This window comes from Astatotilapia calliptera, chromosome 4 (assembly GCF_964374335.1).
Source record: "Astatotilapia calliptera chromosome 4, fAstCal68.1, whole genome shotgun sequence".
NCBI lineage: Eukaryota > Metazoa > Chordata > Actinopteri > Cichliformes > Cichlidae > Astatotilapia > Astatotilapia calliptera.
The window spans coordinates 7,258,935-7,278,462 of NC_137425.1; the positions used below are offsets into that span (position 1 = coordinate 7,258,935).

Here is a 19,528-nt window from a genome sequence, read left to right on the forward strand (position 1 = left end):
CACTCACACCATCCCTTCCCAACATCATATGGGCAACAATGAAAGAACAAAGTGTACTCTCGATTGAAGGTTGGGAAACATAAAACATGAACATTTATTGCCAACGTTTATGGACTTTAGTTGGTGCTTTCAGAAGCATGAAGACTCAATCATAATCCTCCATCTCTTCCAGCGTCCACATGCCCTCCTCACTCCTTCCCTCTTTCCCCTCCCCTCGCTTCCTCATGAGTCATAATCATGCACGCTACGAACAATAAAAGATGTTCGTCTGATATTGTCCAAATCCACTCACCAGTGGTGGTTGCTCAAATTAGGACTGCACGCTATCGCAGCCTCTTTTCTTATCGCTCTCCTTTGAGCGGACCAATTCCTATCGCCGAATTTCACAGATCATACGCTGAGAAAGCACAGAGTATAATTCTTCTTTAAATTCATATCATGTCGCTCAAAAGCCACAGCTTTGGTTAAAAATGTTTTTTTGCCAAGTTTCCTTCCTATGTGTGAGTCTTTTTTAATGTTGGCAGTAACTCTGGGAACATTCTTTCCTTTGATGTCAATTCATTTGAGTTGTTTTTAATGATGGTGCTGATGCTGAAGTTCAGAGTAATGATGGGAATGAACACCCAAGTCCTTAACTGGAGCTAAGTCAAATTTGTGATAGTTTTTTAAGCACGCTTATCGTGATTTACAGCTACTTCTAATCAGACTATGTGACAAACTTTAGCATTCAAGTAATACACAGTAAGTCATTCTGTTGAAATACCATCTGTGTTTGTGTGATTACACAGACATTGAGGGGGAGAGATGGTTTCATTCTTTTCCCTGCTGACATGAAATGGACATACTCCATGTTACTGTCAGTGCTAGTTTGCCACGCAGAGGGGTTTAGCTGTGGGTTACAGCATATGACTGCAGCTCAACATGTCCCCAGTTCAACTCTGGTTGCCCTCTGTGAAGGCCACAAACTTTGACTGTCTTTAACTGCTTCCCTTGTCCACAGTTTTTCGTTTTAATTTCAGTATTTACTTAAATAGCACCACATTGACAACAACGTCTCTCAGCATGACACATTATACTGTAAGGTGAGTACACAAATCAAATCAAGAGATCCTTAATGCAATTCCATTTGCACCCTATGTGAAGCACACTATACAATTACTCAAATAAGAGTAAACTAGAAACCAGAATTTGTTAACACCAATAGCATGTGCAAAAACCATCCATAATAACATGCCTTTTTTTTGAACTGCAAACATCTGTGTCACACATGCATATGCTTGCATATATATGCAGTAGTCATGCGTGCTGCTAGATAACATGCAGATCTTGTCATACTGCAAAGGAAAAGCCTTTCATTTTCCATACAGCACCAAAGCAAACAATCAACAGTTTCACTGCTTAGCATTTGAGGCAAGTCATCAACACTGGGTTCTTCTAAGTCTTCTGTGTGCATTTTATATTCTGAGCGCATATGAGCAGCCTTCAGAAAATGTGTATATATGAGCACGTCATAACACAGGCTGCTCATAGATGGATTGAGGAGATTGGGACCGCTTAACACCCATAATCCCTCACTCGGCTTGCATAAACCAAACTAATTTGGCTCATTTTACTGTGTATCGTCCATGTAAACAGTGAAGCACTTAAAGAAGAGGCTTAAGCGACAAAGTTGTCATTTGGCTTCTTGTCGGTATTTTTGCAACATACTTCCACCCGGGCCATTAAAGAACTCTCTTTCAGAGCCGTAGAATGATGAGTAGCTATTAATATGCATGAAGCCCAAGACAGCCGAGTCATCTTAAAATATGGGTTTCATCAAAAAGTTTAGCTTTATGAAAAAATTGTACAAGATGTGTGGAGTGTTTTGGACCCATTTGCATATGCAGTGTGGAATTTCCAAGTTTAAACAAGAAAGTTAAATTTGATCGATGACTTCCTGATGGTAAACTTTCTCAAGACTGTCGTAATTTTACCAAATTAAAGTACCACAATTTTTCAAATGCCAGCCGTCAAATTAAGCTCTTCAATGGTGGGTTGAACACCTCACAGAGTGGAGGCAGGCTGTTGCTGTAAACATATGAATCAACAAACAGAAATTTGAGATGATACACTGACACACAGATGTTTAAACAAGAGGGAAACATTTAAGGAGATCATCCTCAAAGAAATTTTGAAAGTTTGACATTTCATTTTAGTTATTTTTTTTTTCACGTTAATGCCGTTTCCACATCAATTAGTAGTGGAAATGTTTTTATTTATGTAAAGAAACAAACAAAAAATACCAAACAAGGAATAAATTGTCATTTTTTTTCTGACGTTCTAATAAAAAGAGGAGAGGCTGGTCTGACTGCTTGTGTGTGCTTCAGTGATCGAGTTTCTTTGAGTTTCTAATTCATGTTTAGATTTTTAGAATAAAATGCAAACGGAGAACCTTAAAATTCCCTAAATTCTAATCTTATGCATTGTCAATAAATGTGGCGGGATCTTATTTTCTCTGTTTTACTACATTAGTCTCACGTGTAGGTAAGGAAAATTGTGAAAAGATAGGGATACTTAAAGATATTTAATCTTTGATATCTTATATATATATTTCATTTTACTTTTAAAGGCCATGTATCTAATTGGGCCAGCATGTAGAAAGAAACTCAGAAGCAAGTATCATTTTTTAATGTTTGGGTTGGCTTAGCAGTTTGTATCAGAAAGCATGTTTGCATGTCTTGTGCAGAAGGTGGTATTAAACAAAATATTTCCCTTTAAATTTAATGGTTTGCTGTTCAAATCTCGGCATCTCCAGTGACTCTACACTTCACTTCAGCTGCAATCTATTTCTACGATAAATACCAAACCAGCCCCTCTTCTTATTGGGTTACTTGCTGCCTTCTGTGTCCATTCTAGTGCTATTGCAGAGTTTCTTCACCTGATTAACATTAATCAGGGAGCAAGAGACATTCTTGTGGTCTGAGTAGTTTATACTGCTCCAGTTTAACTTTAGCTACCACTTTCGTCTCCCTTCACAGGGATTAATAGGTTTTATATATTCACAACCAAAGTTTAAGTGGATGCAACCATCCCACTGAACCAATCAGGAAGTACAGCAGGTCAGTGGGTTCATTACATGGATGTAAACAACTTTTATTTGTTTACAAATGAAGAACATGTAAAAACCCGTCATTTGTTTGATCTACATTTGCCTTTATATACAGGTCATTTCCTGGGCTAACACCAAGGGGGTATAGCTCAGTGGTAGAGCAATTGACTGCAGATCAAGAGGTCCCCAGTTCAAATCTGGGTGCCCCCTTTTTGCACTACAGTGGTAGTATGAAAAAATGGTAACAACATCACACGATCCGAAAGCTGCAAAGTAAATGATGACGTAGCATATGTTATTGTAATGAAGTTTGGCAATGCATATACTGTATGGCACATCTGCAGTGCAAAGGGTTAGAGTTATGACTAGCAGAACAGATCATTTGTATTTAAAAAAAATCCTATATTAATTAAAATCATGGGTGCTTATAGAGGCTGCAGTGTTCCTTTAAGAATCTTTATCACCAGTCAATCAATGCTGCCTTTGTAGCGAAAAATCATTTCATGCCTTTCTGAAATCACCCTTATCATAGGAAGTACTCTTTTTTTAGATTTGTAGGAAATGAGCTGGATACATAGGCAGCCACCACTATAGAAACATTAAATACATCAGAGAGAGCAAAGGGAAATTTAATTTTCTACATTATTCATGGATTGAACTATATGTGAACCCTAAATTAGAAGAACAAGGAGGAACAGCACAAAGATAAAGCGTCAGACTATGGATCAAAATGCCCTTTTCTAACTATGACATTATCACATATAATGTGACATTATCACGCATGAATGTTTAAACACAAGTTTAAAAAAGGGGGTGGGGTCACTCAGCTGGGCTTCATCAGTTTTGTCTGAAAATGCTTGATCATTATAGTCATCTGTTTAATTTGATCATCTGCAAAATCTATTTCCTCTGTGAAAAACCCTTCCAGTGAATAAATGAAATTAGAACAGAAAACTGCAGATTTTAAGAAGTTGATAGGATCCAGTTTGGGACCTGTGGCTGAGTTGTTATACAATCTCCTGTCCTGTATAACAATGCCAGTAGTTCTCGCTCTGCGACAATAATTTCCCCTGCTTGTTGCATTCAGGGCATTCCAGCCTCTCTACAGGAGGTAATATTAAATGAACCTCAGTCTACCGTAAGCAGCGCTCATGGACTTATGGGCATATAAAGTAAACACAGGGGGCACTCAGATTTGTCTTTGTATGTATTTTTTCCAGGCAACTACTGGAGCCTAAGAAAGCATGCCATAAATGAATGCACACTCTAAATAGCATTAAACAGTAATGAACTGACCAGCCTGCTATATAATCCAGAGTACAGAATGCCCATGTCCAAAAAAAGAAATAAATTAATTATTGTTCATACTGTATCTCTCAAGCTAAAAAAAATAATAGTGTCAGGTATTCTTTTAAAGATCATTATATAAATTACATTCATATTCAGGTGACTTCTGATCCTTTTATTGGCTATTATAGAGCATGTTGTATATGAGTTCTCTGTAAGGTTCATGTATCTTCATCTTATGTGTGGAAATGTTTAAAAGCCTTTTTTCCTCCACGATAAAAAGCAAAAATCCTGGGAAATAATAAACTATTGTTGATTTTTATCTGTGCCATGGAGCAAATTAATTAATAGAGGGAGGATGGATGCTACAAGCGCAGGTTCATTATCATACACAAACATGCAGAGACTCACGAGTGAACAAACACATTTGGGCTGTTAAATATTTGCAGTTCAGAGAGAGGCTGCCTCCTTGACTCGGGCTTTGTGGATACAATTCATTATCAAACAGAGCTGAATTCACAGATAAAGCACGTACAAATCATGAGGGAGTACAGCTCAGTGGTGGAACATTTATCTGTAGATCAACAGGTTCCCATTTTGCCTCTTCAATTGCTGTATGTAAACAGGAATCTTTGCACATGTGATAAAGCTCTGCTGCATGTCAGAGGCAACACGGTGGCAGACAATAGAAAAGCTTTCTGCTCTGTGGAAAGGCTTTAGGGGAGACAGGCTAATACCACATATTCTCTGAATGTGCTCCTTAGATCTGCATTTTGTTGCTGCTCGTTTCTTTTCATATATCTTCTTTTAGCAGAATTCAACCATAAAAACCCTGCATTTAAACATCTTAAAATAAACGTATTTTATCTTATAATGCTATCATCACACAGTTATAGCTGTGTGGATAATAAGGCTTTAGATGGGCGTGCATTTATCTACTCTAAATGCATTAGTTATAAAGCAAGCTAATGCCAGTGACAGTGAACAAGATTTTGCAAACCAGTGACAGCATTTTTTTAATTTTAGAAGAGATAATCTATGCTGCAAATGGCATAGAAAAGAGACAAAAAGTGCAGAAATTCATATTTGCTGTTTGACTCTCATATAGCTGCAGCCATTAGTTGGAGTAAAACAGACAACTGCTTTTTTTTGAGATAGTAAATTCTTAAAAGGTTTAGGTTGTGTGTTCCTATCACACGTACATCACTGAGCCACACTTCATCTCATGCCTCGCCATAAAAAGCCTCATTTAACTCATCGGCCGCAGATTAGATTAACATCTGTAATTAGTGTTGAGGAGACGAGTTAACCTGAGTTGAATGGATACTTCAGCATGCGTATGTTATCATACATAATCATGCAGAGCAAGTCCCCAAAACACCCACGCACACAAAAACACACTGCTATCATCTCCTCGGGCTCACCTGCAAATATAGAGACCTGTCAGAGAAGGACTGAGGAAGAGGAGCAGGGCAGATGGAGCTGAGGAAGAATCTGTGGGTCTGTATTATTGAATCAAAGGTGTGTAAAATATCCACTCAATGAGAATAAAATGTGTGGTTAATTTGAAATAATGCCTCCCATAACAACAAAATGTGTTCCTATGGAAAAAGCAGATTGGCTATTGGCGGTGTCTGTGTATATACTGTATGTGTGTGTCTGTATGCATATGTGAGGCTGACTCACAATTATTATTTCTTGTTGTGTCTTCAGGCATGGATGTATTCAGTGTGCGTGCTTGCCTGTGTGTGCGCATGCGGAGCACCTTACCCACTGGTGACAGGTTCTAAGGGCAGAAAAAGTGTGTGTGCGTGTGTGTGTGTGTGTATTTTCCTGCAAAGTACTGTATGTCATTTATTCCTATTCACATTATTCACATTCTCCAGGGAAGTGGCTAGTCTTTCATTACAGTGCGCTCACTTGTTTGACGGTTCTGCTCCTGAGGCGATTGCTGCTGCTAAATATCACACACCTGGATGCACAGTGTGTGCTTTTCCCTCTCATCCCAAAAAACCTGCTATCATGCTTTTAGTGTCTAAAAAAATCATACAAGAGTTTCACCTTGATGAGCCTTCTTTAGAGGGGCCATACAGCACATGTAGGATTACAGATGACTTCTTTTACAGCAGCGTATCTTTAATACCGCAGGAGCTGAAAAGCTGGGCAGAGGGAAGATAGATAAAGGAAGAGAACAGTTCTTTAAATATGATAAAACATAGAAGTGCATTATAAATACCACACCACTGGTTCCCAAACTATTGCTGCAAAATAGGAATTTAATTTGCGGGATGGCAAAAACATGCTGCACATTAATGCAAATGGTAATATGTGTGCATGTATTTTTATGGCTTTATGTGACACAAAAGAGTCACAGCTTCCAAGTGGAGTAGGACTACCTCTAATAAATGCTAACAAGAGATTTGTACTTCTGCATTAAATACGCAATATAGGTATACTGTGACCGTAAAGCCTTCTGAAAGCCAGAACCTACACAGTAATCTGACACTTCAGATACACTGAGGAAAGCCACGGGCAGTTTTTTTCTTTGTGCCATGGTATATTAAATACATTATATATACTTAAATGTTAGTGCTGAAATTCCAATTAACAGGCAATTTAATGGTTCAACTCCCATTAGACTGGTGAATTGTCTGGAGTCAAGTATGCCGGGCTTTTTGCTTAATATATTACCCAACAGGCTACTTTAAAAAAGAAAAAGGTCCTGCCTGGAACATATCTTAGTAGTAAATATACAGATACAGTGAGGGAACTTTAAGATAAGCTAAAAATAAACTTTTTTGTCCCATGGGGAAACTGGTCTTTGACAAGGAGTTCTAAACATAGTTGTGTTCACATAATAAGCATAATATATTACGCCAATATAAATAGACTAATATGCAAAATCTCAAATATAACCATGCAGAATCTTTGTTGACTTTCCTTCCTGGTTAAAGTTAAACTTTATTAATATGGTCCATCTTTTTCAGGCCCACTGGTGAAAATTCTTAAAACCCCTGTGTTTAACTTCTTCATACTTTCCCCGTAGTATGCAGTACTGTAGAAAAGCCTTGAACCCGCCATCTTTTCCTTATTATATCTTTATTTTGCATCCAAGAAGCCAGACTTTTTTTTTTTTAAGTGGTGTGAGCAATAGTTCTCCAATCTTTCTAAAGGTCTTTCAAAGTTGTTCTCTGGACATTGGCTGATTGATGTCTTGTTTACAGTCCACTCCTTGTACCTAGCCAATTTTGTACCTACCCCATACAGTACATACACAGAACGGCATGTAGTGTGGGTCTAAAAGATAGGAAGAAACTGTACAGTGGATGACAAAAGAAGAAGTGGCAAGCCTAAAAAAAATAAACTGTTGAAAAACCATGTATGAGAGTGATGCCCTTAAGAAAGGAAAAAATTCAGCTATGACCAGACAAAAAAAAAGAAAGTAAGAAAGAAAAAAGCCAGTTTAGCTCACTGGGTGAGCAGGCGACCATATTCCATAAGGCAAATGTTCAAGTCTGACCAGTGGCACTTCACTGCATGTCTCCCCTTCCTTCTTGTTTATTTATCACTGCTGCACTACCCAATAACAGAGAAAAATGTCCCCCAAAATGGTCCCAGTGGGAAAGTGGCTGTCAAATAGCTATTATTAATGAAGGGAAACAGGGAGAAAAGGCTGATGTTGACTGAAAATCAGTGCCAAGAGGACTTACGGAGTGATGAATCCAAATTTCAAATATCTGGTTTAAACCATCATCAATATCTACAGAGGTCAGGAGAGAGGTATAACAGTGAGTGTCTACCTGTAAAACACAATGGCTCTGGAATGGTTTGCTGCTGGATTTTAGCCAGTGGTGTTGGGGATACTGATGAAATTATGAATACAAAAATGTTCCAACGTACCATCAGCTTTTGATTCATGATGCCAGATCCAGAAATTAATTGATTGGAAACGGCGACAGTTATCCCAAACATACTGCCAATGTGGTAAAAGCACACCTGGACAGACCAAGACCTCAACATTATGGAAGCAGTGTGGGATCGTCTTAACAGAGAATGGAAAAAAAGACACCCAACAAAGAAGAGCTTCGAATGTCATTCAAGAAGCCCTGAGAACTGTTCCTGAGGACTACTTAACGAAATGACAAGAATGACTTACTAAGAGAATTCAGTCTGAGCTGAAGAATAAAAGTGGTCGTACCAAATGCTGACTTTGTTAGAATTGTTAGAATCTCATTTTTTTAAACAAAATGTAAAGAAGTGAAGGGTGGCTCAAGACTTTTCCACAGTACTATAGTTTCTTTGTAAAGTCAGCACCACTTTTTTAACACTTTTTTAAGTGTACTGATTGCTAGATTTGGAATCCCATGATAGATTTATCAAGGTGATAATAACCTGCTTATGATCCTGAACCCAACTGCTGCTGTCAGGGTAAGTGAAACCAGACGGTGGAAAGATATCCTGGGTGTGTTGGAGTTGCTCTGTATTACCGGGCCTGGAGAGGCATACTATGAAGCTAACAGCCAGAACAACAAATATGGCTGTCTTTTTACGGTGTTACCATGGTAACACATGCTGAACACATAACATGTAGACTGTTTATCACCAATCAGTAAGATTAATTTGAGAAGAATCTGACAACAAGCGTAAGTGATTTCAACCTCCTGTTTATTAGTATATGACACAGTGAGAATTCATGTACTGCTGTCATGTCAGAATTAAGTAAGAACACACACAATAAAATAAATATTGCATATTATCTTGAGTTAACATATACATTTTTTCTAACTTCTCTGCATGCTTCTTTTGATCTGCAGCATTACTCTCTTGTCCTATCTGCAATGGCAATCTTCCCTTTTACTGCTATATTTTTCTTTTCTTTTAGAGAGCTCTGTCACACATTCCTCCAATAATGCATCTGCCTTGGAGTTGGGGGGGAGGGGGGGGGGGAGAGATTCAACTGGTCAACATTGTGCAGAAGAAGAGTCAAATAATACATCAAACGTCCCTTCTATGTGAGCGCAAGCAGAGCCTGAAGAAGAAAGGCTGGGCTAGTGAAAACAAAGAAAACCGATTGCCCGTGTGGAAATGTTCATTATCTCTGAGGTTTTATGTTTAGTGAAGACAACTAAGAAACTAAGAAATTTGTCTATGTTAAACTTGCCTTATATCTTATCCCTTTCTTGAGCTTTGTTTCTTCATTTTTGTGTTATCTTGTGTTTTGGTTCATGTCTGTTACTGTCAGTAGCAGCAGTTGCCCGAGTGTTTCTGTTTCTGTCTGCCTTCCTTTCTTTTTGTTCCCATGTTCGTCCCTTTGTGTTCCCTTATTAAGTGTTAATATTCAAGTCTATGGTACTCTCTTTTGTTTTGTCCGGGGGTTTTTCTCCAGATTTTAAATGCTTGAAGGTTCGTTTTCTTCTATGTCCTGAGTTAAAGATGCTTTGTGACAGCCTGCCTTGATTCTCTGATTATTTTGTTTTCTGATTAACTGTTGTTATTTGCATTCCTCTGCATCTCATTCCCCTCCTTTGTCTAATCCCTAATCAGTGATCTCTGTATATATAGTCCAGTCCAACTTTTTGTCTCAGTGTGTTTCCCAAGGCTTTGTTCCAGAAAGCAAGTTTAGTGAAAGCTCTGAGTTTGTTGACACATGAGAGAAATTTCTGGCTTTTTTGTTCTAGAAAGAGACTTTAAACTTAAACTGTGTAAAGTAAAGTAAAGTGTGCGTGTTAGTCCCCATAGGGAAATAATTCCTCTGCATTTAACCCATTCACCCAGTGAAGCAGTGGGCAGCCACCAGTGCAGCGCCCGGGGAGCAGTGTGTAGGGACGGTACCTTGCTCAGGGGTACCTCAGGGTAGCCGTTCAGTGGAGTCGAACCCCCGACCTTCCGATCATGGGGCCACCACTCTACCTACAGAGCTATCCCTGCCCCACAAGAACTGTGTCAGGTGCCAGGGTCAACAAAGTTTCTCTTTGACTCCTTCACTCCTGCTTTTTCATTTGTGTAACTGATGTCCAAGCACCTTCACAAGCACTGAAACCCTGGTTAGATATTGGTTGTGTTTAATAATTAGCATTTTTTTTACTAATTGGTCATCTATGCAAGGGCACAAATGATGATCGCTGAATAAAATATAGCAAAATAAAATATGAAGTCTGTATCTCCATGACTCGGGTCAGTAAGGCAGTTGTCAGGTTGTCTGCTAGTTTCTCTACATTAAAACATTTAGCATGGATTAGTGTATTCATCAGCATTTTAAGAAGAAGAAGAAGAAGAAGAAGAAGTAGTAGTATCAGTCACAATGGTGAATAAATACCTGTCATTGTTTATCAGTTGGAGATTTTGTGAATATTTTAGTTGAAAGTTGTAATGTGAGACTAAATGTAGTTCAAAGTGAGGTTTTTGAATACAGGCAGTCTGTGTCACTGGATTTTATGCTGAAATATTTTCATATATTCAAATATAGTCATCAAATTATGTTGTGCAAAGTCTGAACCATTGTTTTTATTGAAAATAAACTAAATGAATTTTAATGAATCTAAATAATATCGCATGTCAAAGTAATCTATTTTTTTATCTCATTATTTCATATTTGTCCTTTAGGACCTGCATTTTGTCCTTGTCAGGGTGAAGCTGGATAGTTTTAACTTAAAGATCAAAAGTAAAATTTGGTCGGGTTTCACCTTTACCTGTAAAGGTAAATTTGGATGACTGCATAGATGACAATTACATTTTTCTCCCCTGGTGTTTATGATGAATGGTAAATGCCCTGTATTTGTATAGCGCTTTACTAGTCCCTAAGGACCCCAAAGCGCTTTACATATCCAGTCATCCACCCAGTCACACACTGGTGATAGCAGCTACATTGTAGCCACAGCCACCCTGGGGCGCACTGACAGAGGCGAGGCTGCCGGACACTGGCGCCACCGGGCCCTCTGACCACCACCAGTAGGCAACGGGTGAAGTGTCTTGCACAAGGACACAACGACCGAGACTGTCGGAGCCGGGGCTCGAACCGGCAACCTTCCGATTACAAGGCGAACTCTTGAGCCACGATCGCCCAAATGGCATCATTCACATAGCTTCATAAAAATGAAGCCGCTGTTCTTCATTTACTCATTGTCATGGTGAATGCTATCAGAAATCCAGTGATGATGGCTTCATTTTTCCAGCTTTTCTGCAACTGAAAACTAAGAGTTTTCCACCAAGGATTAGACTCAGGCTTTGTTGAACCTGTCTTCTGGAGCTGGGCCCAAGTTTGTATTCCATTTCTTCCTTGGCTCCTCATGTTTAGACTTTGACTTTTGGGGCTTTTTTCCCCTGTAGTCTGTATTTGGGTCCTCAAATCCAAAGTTGTGTGACAATGATAAGAACATTTTAAACCATCCATCCATCCATTCGCTTCCGCTTATCCTTTTCAGGGTCGCGGGGGGCGCTGGAGCCTATCCCAGCTGTCATAGGGCAAAAGGCAGGGTACACCCTGGACAGGTCGCCAGTCTGTCGCAGGGCTAACACACAGGGACAGACAACCATTCACACTCACATTCACTCACACATTCACACCTAGTGGCAATTTGGATTATCCAATTAACCTATCCCCACAAGCTGCATGTCTTTGGACGGTGGGAGGAAGCCGGAGTACCCGGAGAGAACCCACGCAAACACGGGGAGAACATGCAAAGTCCACACAGAAAGACCCCAGCCTGATGGTGGAATTGAACTCAGGACCTTCTTGCTGTGAGGCAACAGTGCTAACCACTGTGCCACCGTACATTTTAAACTTTTAACAAAATCAGCAAAGTTGCTCAAACATTTTAAGTGTCAGTGTTTTTTTCTTTTTTATTTAAGTGTTGATATCATTTCTATTAAAAGTAACTATTATAAATATTACTTGTCACCTTGAACAACTGTCAAAATGTGCACATAGGGGAAAAGGTCTTAGAAGACAGCTTTTTTTTGTTTGTTTTTTATGTTCAGTTTTGTTTGTCTGGTTGAAAAACAAACAGCAAGAAAAAAAAACCCTGCTAATTTCACACACTAATAATTCTTTATTCAGGACGTGGTAGATGTGATGTATTTAAAATTATGTAATATAATTCTGGGGGCAAGAAAGGTATTTTTAAATATAGATTTTAGTCATATGCAAAAAAAAAGTCTCTGCATAGCTGTACTTTTTTTTAACTAACATTAGGACTAATTAGGTTGAGCTGGCTGTGTAGAGCCACTGCATGTACTGTCCTATGTCAGTGAAGGACTTTGGCAACCCACTAATGCAGCTGGATTTGCATTGAGTGAAATGAAGCGAAAGTTTTAAATGGCATCAGTCTTGCTATTAAAGCAAAGCAAAACATCAGACAAACAGGGAGGAGCAGCTCTCTCCTCCATCCGTGTGTGTGTGTGTGTGTGTGTAGTAACTGGGGGAGTGCTGTCCCTCGCCTCTGCTCAGTGTGTGCAGCAGCTGCAGCTTTCAGCCTCGGTCTATACTGTAGGGGCCATTCTGCTGTCTGAAAGACTGATAGGAACAAAGAGCAGAATGGTGATGGAGATGAACCAGAGGAGAGCTCTGATGGTGTGTTTCAAACACTTGTTCCCTCTCTGCTGCTTGTAATTTGACATCAGTGTGAAAGGAAAAACAAAAACCACTCTTCCGGATCAAGAGCTAAAGTAGGCTTTTTGGACAAGGGGAACACAAGGGTCAATTTCAAAACTCTTGACCAGAGGGTGGCAAAATCTTGACAGAAATTGAAACGAGTACACCAGCTCCTCCCGCCTTCCCTGATTCGTTGCTATCATCTGTCTGCCATCTTAAAAAATAATGGTTGCTGACATATGTCCAGTTTACAAATATGATAAATTGGAAAACACTTCCAGCAATGTAAATTCTCTTATTCTATAGAAACAACATACAAATGCATAAAGGCAGCTCAGCACATATGGCACCCACAGTCTAAGATACTTTAGGTTCCACCTGTGTTCACAAGGGGCCGCCACAGTGGGTAACTCTGCATGTTGGATTTGCCAGATTTGCGAGATGATGCAACTCAAAGGGATTTATGTCTCCTCCTAGATCCAAACTGAGACTCTTTCACTCGTTGTAAGCTACTACACTATGGAGCCACTATGGTAACCACAGGCTAATGAGACAAAATCAGAGCGCATGAATGGAGTCCCCTGTTTCAGCTCATGGCACTGAGAGCTGAGCAGAGACAACGCTCTCATGCAACATCCCAGTCAGTGCCAATGCACAGACAGCAAAAAAATGAAGCTTACTCAAAGGCTGGCTCACAGTATAGAGGTATTATAATAAATGAAATGCAAGGACTTGGCTGACTAGTGTTTCCTTCCCCCACAATCCGCTCTATCTCACTGCCCACCCCCACAAATCCCAATACAGTCACTCTTCCTGCTGTTTGCCATCTCCATCCCCCCCTCTTCCACTTCCTTCTCTTCATCATCCATCAAGAACCATAAGGACTGACTCTCGCTTCCTACATATCAGATACACTGCTTGATTTGCATAATGGCTTATTCCATTAGTCTGAGGCCACGTGAAGCCAACAGCCCCTTATATAGACAATTTAATTATACTACAAGTTTAGAAAAAAGCTGCATTCACACTAGAGTCCAAATTTGACTTTACATGTGATGTGCCTCTTCAACTATGAATTATTTAAATTAATTCCTTAAAAAAAAACACTTTTTCCTTAAATCATATATTATTAGAAAAAAAAACATGTCACCGTTTCCTAAAGCCCAAAAAATATCCAGTTTGCTTGTTTCACTATGTCTGATGAATGTTTGCAAAAGACATTTAGTGTAGTGTGTAATCCCATAAGATAAAAACAAATCGATCAATTTGGTGAATCAGCTTTAATATTAGAGCACAAGAATCCAGGTGCAATTCTAAATGATTTGGACTTCTTCAACATTTATTGGGTGTCTGTGCTCCACTTGCATTTGCTCTGCGCAACTTAACAACAGCAATCACAAATCTAAGTTCACCTCCTGCCACCTCCTGTTTTCCTTTAGGGGATTCCAACTCCAAAGTTGAGAATTAGCCAGCAAGTCTTCTCTTTTCAAGTCCACTCTATGCTAGTAATAAGGTTTCTTTCTATTGTTTTATTGGTTTCACAAGCTGATTGGCTAAGAAGAAAAAATACATCATGCTAGAGATTTTTATTAATCTGACAGCCAAACGTGTTACAGATATAGAAAGTATTAAATCAGGTTATTACAACTTAAATTTTGGAACAACACCACATGTCATATTAATTCTCCTTCACTTACCTGCTTGGTAATACTCAAAGCCCTTCCTCTAAACACTGTTTCTCCTTCTCTTTCAGCTAGCACAGAGGGACGGTGTGGCTGAAGCTCACTGAGACACTTTCCCTCTGGACCCATTATGGATCCTTATTTATTCTAATATTCAGCCCACCTCCTAATCCTTATAAACCATTCACTCAATCAAATGTGATTGAAGTTTAGAAAAGAGTATAGAGCTGTTGTTTTTTCCAGATGATAACTATGTAGGGGACTCCTTAAATGCCACCTGCTTCACAAGGGCAATATTTCCTTTTTCTCTGCTGTGTTGGTAAATTAAGATTTCAAATAAAAGTGGAGAGTGGTATGAAACAGTGTGTTCATTTCATCTCTAATGTACACTCACTGGAAACTTTGCTAACTACATTTTGCTAGCAGTGGGCTGGACCCTCTTTTACCTTTAGAACTGCCTTGATTCTCAGTGGCATAGATTCAACAAGGTGCGAGAAATATGCTGACCACTTCTGGCGAGTGTTTGTGAATTGTAACCTCAGTTTGCTGTTCTTAGCTAACAGAAGTGGCACTAGGTGTGGTCTTCTGCTGCCATAGTGCATTTACTTCAAGGTCAGAAATGCTTTCTTATTCTTTCGTTGTAAGACGTGTTTATTTGAGTTACTACTGTTTTCCTATTAGCTCGAAGCAGACTGTCCATTCTCCTCTCATCTCTGGCCTCAACAAGGTGTTTTCACCCACTCGGCCCATTCGCTGTAATTCTCTGGTTGTGTGGGAAAATCCTATTAGATCAGCAGTTTCTAAAATACTTTTACAAGCCCATCAGGCACCAAAACCCATGCCTTCTCCATTTTCTTTCAAAGTAAGTGACTCTGAAAGCGGCATTCTGAAGCTCAGTTGAACTTCAGCTGGTCTTGTTAGCCATGTCTACTTGGCTGATTAGATATTTGCATTAACGAGCCACTGAACAGCATACCTAATAAAGTGGCTGGTGAGTACACATTTGCCATTGTATATTAGTGGGGAATGTAAAGTTGTCAAAATCAAATGTTGTTTTCATGAGGGGATTCTTCCATCGTTCTTTTCTGTGCTGTACCATCACAGAGGACCGTGATTCAAGGCAACATTTTAATAGTAATGGCTGCGCTATGATATTTTTTTTTAAAGCAGACACTGCAGTAGGAAAATGGAGGCACACTAGCTCTTTCTTGTTTTGTAAAATGTTTCATTTTGATGTCAGCCACAAGTTGCATCGTTGAGGGATAACAAAGCCTTTAGCTATGCACACAAAAAGCATAAAAGAAGCAGCAATTAACTTAACTTCTTTTGCTGGAGACAAATTGCCTTGAGGTTTTTCAGGAACAAATGAGGCTGAAATGATGCCGTTTTAATGTCAATTAGCTATGGCTTTTTCTTTTTTTTTCTTAACTTCTTTTTTTTTGTGTCGATGGAACCCAGAGCAGACACACTATCGCGCTCTTATCCACGCGGGGCTTTGTGTGCTTTCAGTGTGACATGGAACCGATGTGAAACAAACCACTAACAAGCCCAGGGAGACAGGAATAATCCACCACAGTGCAAAAAGATATGCCAACTGCAACACAAGGGTCAATTACCACACACAAACATGCACACACACAGAAAGCACAAATTCTCCACTTATTGATGAAACTGATTTCTTGCACTCTGTCATATGATTAAAGAGCTGGCTTATGACTGACCATGAATAATGGGTCCCTGAGCTCAGCTACACTGACCTTAGAGGAATGATAGTGGGAATGCATGGGGAAAAGACATATGGGTTAAGCAAGGTAAAGTGGGAAAGAGGGAATGAGATGAAGGGAGTCTTAAGAGCATTAGGCTGCTCCTGTGCAGAAGCCCAGATTCACCATGAAGCTCATTGTCTCGAGCCAAAGCAGACCTGATACCTGCCAACAGCGCTCATCCGCCCCCCTGCTGTCAGAGCTAACTCTGTCAGCGCTCTCCATACAGATGACAGACTCGCTGTTAATGGAACATAAAGCACAAACAGGTCCCAGAGGATTATTACAATGCAACAACACTAATGAGTGACTGATTAGCAGCGGCCCTATGAAGCTACCCTTTTCTTAATACCCAAAATTTGACTTTACAAACATTAAGACCATAACTTCCACCCCTACAGCTGGCGTGAAATTGACACTCAAAGCATCACATGTGGTGGACCGTTAATGCTTCATCTATTTAGGGTGTGACAATGAGTCAATCAGTTTGAAACACGCATGACTTCCCGCAAAAATTAATTAGCATTGTTTAATGAAATGTGACTTTCAGCCTGCGGCGCCGCACTGTTTAAATCAGACACGTTAGAGGAGAAACCGTCGGCTTCAGGATCCTCTGTTGCTCCAGTTGCAGCAGCTCCACTCACACATGCTGCCAGGAAGGAGAGCACACAGAGGCCAAATGCCACTGCCAGCCACGGTTGAATTTGTTTACTGCAGATAAGTAGAGACATCCTTGCCATCACAGTGACTGAACGCCGAGATGATGATTTTGGCTCAGTTTGTGTGGAGAAAGGAGGAGGGATCCCGCTGCATTCAGGGTTCACGGTGGCATAAATGTGAGTGCATTCACAAACATGCATGGGAGCATGTGCACACACGATGCATAGAGGAGCTCCCAGTGCTCTCATTAAGATTTTATTTGGGTTAAGTTAATGACACGGACCCTTGATAATCTGCAACTGAATCTTCTGTTAGAATAAATTATTTAGTTAACACCGATAATCTTGCCACCTGTGGTGTGCAGCCAGAATACTGAATGACTACCAACATCTTCAGTGTTTTAAAATAGCTTTTGAACAGAAATCCTTAATTCATCTTAATTTTCTAATAATTAAATTTGATAATAAATCTTAGAATTACTTTCGTAAGCCCTGAATACTGATCTCTTGCTTTCCCCCTGCATCTTCTCTCTTCATGACTTGTTTGCTTCGAGGCAATACTTCACCCTGTGCTAGGAGCTGTTAGAGGTCAAGTGTCTTGCTCAAGGATGCACCAGCCAGCCAAAACATTTGAACACAAAACTCTGACCCTGTTCCTGTTTCATCTGACAAATCCAGAAGACATCAGTCATAAATATAACAGGCCAGCACTGGGAAACTGACTGGCAGAGGACACGGATTTTTCAAGTTATTATACTTTAATATCTAGATAACAAGTCTCTGTCAGTGTCACAGCATTCATCAGCCTTCATTCACTTTCATCTGACTGCACCATGGATGCGATCACTCCACTGTCACTGTATTTTCCTTGAGGAGTAAAGGAAGGGCCAAGGTTTATCAAAGGATAACACTCAGAGACAGAGTTGAAATAGAGTTCAAACTAAAAAATCCTTCACAAACTGCCACCACACAGTGACACTCGGGTCACTGTAAATACCAAATTAACAGGTGAGACCCAAGAGGTAAATGTGTAACGGTGAGTGGCAATGACCTTAATTGTTCCCAAGATACCAGTGCAGATGTAGCTATGGCAATGTTGGCCTCTTGGTCGGTTTTTAATAAGCCACTATGATCCAATCTGAAGCATCTCAATCTCTACAGGATCGAGAACTCTAAATTTGTCAGACACTCCTTCACATTCAAGACTTAATGATGGCGTTACATTAAGTAACACTCCATTTTATTTATACAGTACCAGTTCATAATAGTCATTTCAAAGCACTTCATAATGTAAGCCAAAGAACCTCCAGAGAAAACGGTCAGGTGTGAGCGAGCACTTTATGACTGTGGGGAAGGAAAACCTCTTTTAAAACAAAGAGACCGTGAACAGTTGAAACCTTGGGTTGAGGATAAAGGGGGGAAAGAAGCTGGAAAGAGGAGCGCAATCTATAGGAGGGAGCGGATAAAATTAATGACATGCAATAGCAGCATCCATATACAACCGATTACAATTTCACTCAGTACATTGAGTTTTAACTACATGACTCTAACCAAAGGTTTATAACAGGGCACTACTTTGTGATTAGTTTGTTTAGCATTAGCACATTTGGTAATCTAAGATAGTGGGCATATAGCACACAGAAGCCATTAAACAGGCACATATTAATATTGTGTAAGGATATTAGCATGCTGATGTGGCACTTAAGCATACCAAAGTATTTACTGAAGGGCTGTACTTCTGGTAATTGCTTTCTTTACTTTCCTTGAGTTAACTTTAGTTACATTTTTGATTCTACTTTCCACTTCTACTCAACTGCATCTTATAATAGTTGTACTTGTAATGTTGTACTTGATTGTACAACTTTAGCTTTGTTAAAAAATGTAAACAAATGAGATCAAGAGTTTCAAAGGTGATGTTTTTGATAAATGAAGCTTCCCAGCGGTTTATAGTATTTTCAGGGAAGTAATATTACATGTGACATAGTAACAGAGTAGCACAAATTGTATCCTCTATCCTCTACCGATGATATAAATGTTAAGCATAAATAACATAAATAACATAAAGTTAAGTATGGATTTGTTGTAAAAAAAAAAACAACAAACTGTAGTTTTAATGTGTTATATGAATATCAATGAGTTCTTTGAATCACTCGCTGGAAAAATATTGACTGCACCACTTCAAAAGCAGACAGTTTCATACTTCATGTGTGATCTGCTAGCATATACTCCCAGTAAAAAACTTTTATCTCTACAGTCCAACCACTTATGGTTCAAGTGTTCTTCCTGTGAGCTGTCTTTTATTGAGAGTTACGGATTGGACAGTTGTTTTTGCTCACTACTAATAGGTCAAAGCATGCCAGACATTGGGAAAAGATGAAATGGAGGAAAAATAAGGAGGCAAGTCAATGCAAAGCTGCCAATATTAAGAAATGATTCACAGTTGCAGCCAATTTCAGCAG

The 19,528-nt window shown here is 39.4% G+C and overlaps 1 protein-coding gene and 1 non-coding gene across 3 annotated transcripts in view; one reads left to right on the top strand and one right to left on the bottom strand.

The window, feature by feature from the left end:
• Nucleotides 1-19,528, bottom strand: part of gjc1 (gap junction protein gamma 1) — a 45,405-nt gene that overhangs the window by 12,139 nt on the left and 13,738 nt on the right. The window contains exon 2 of one of the 2 annotated variants that reach the window (XM_026164312.2): nt 6,437-6,534. The exons of the other annotated variant lie outside the window; for it this stretch is intronic. The gene's annotated coding sequence lies outside the window, so the exon portion shown is untranslated. The remainder of the gene's footprint in view (nt 1-6,436; nt 6,535-19,528) is intronic. 2 annotated transcript variants of the gene reach the window in all.
• trnac-gca (transfer RNA cysteine (anticodon GCA)) lies at nt 3,227-3,298 on the top strand. Its single transcript has one exon. It is a non-coding gene; the product is annotated as a tRNA-Cys (tRNA).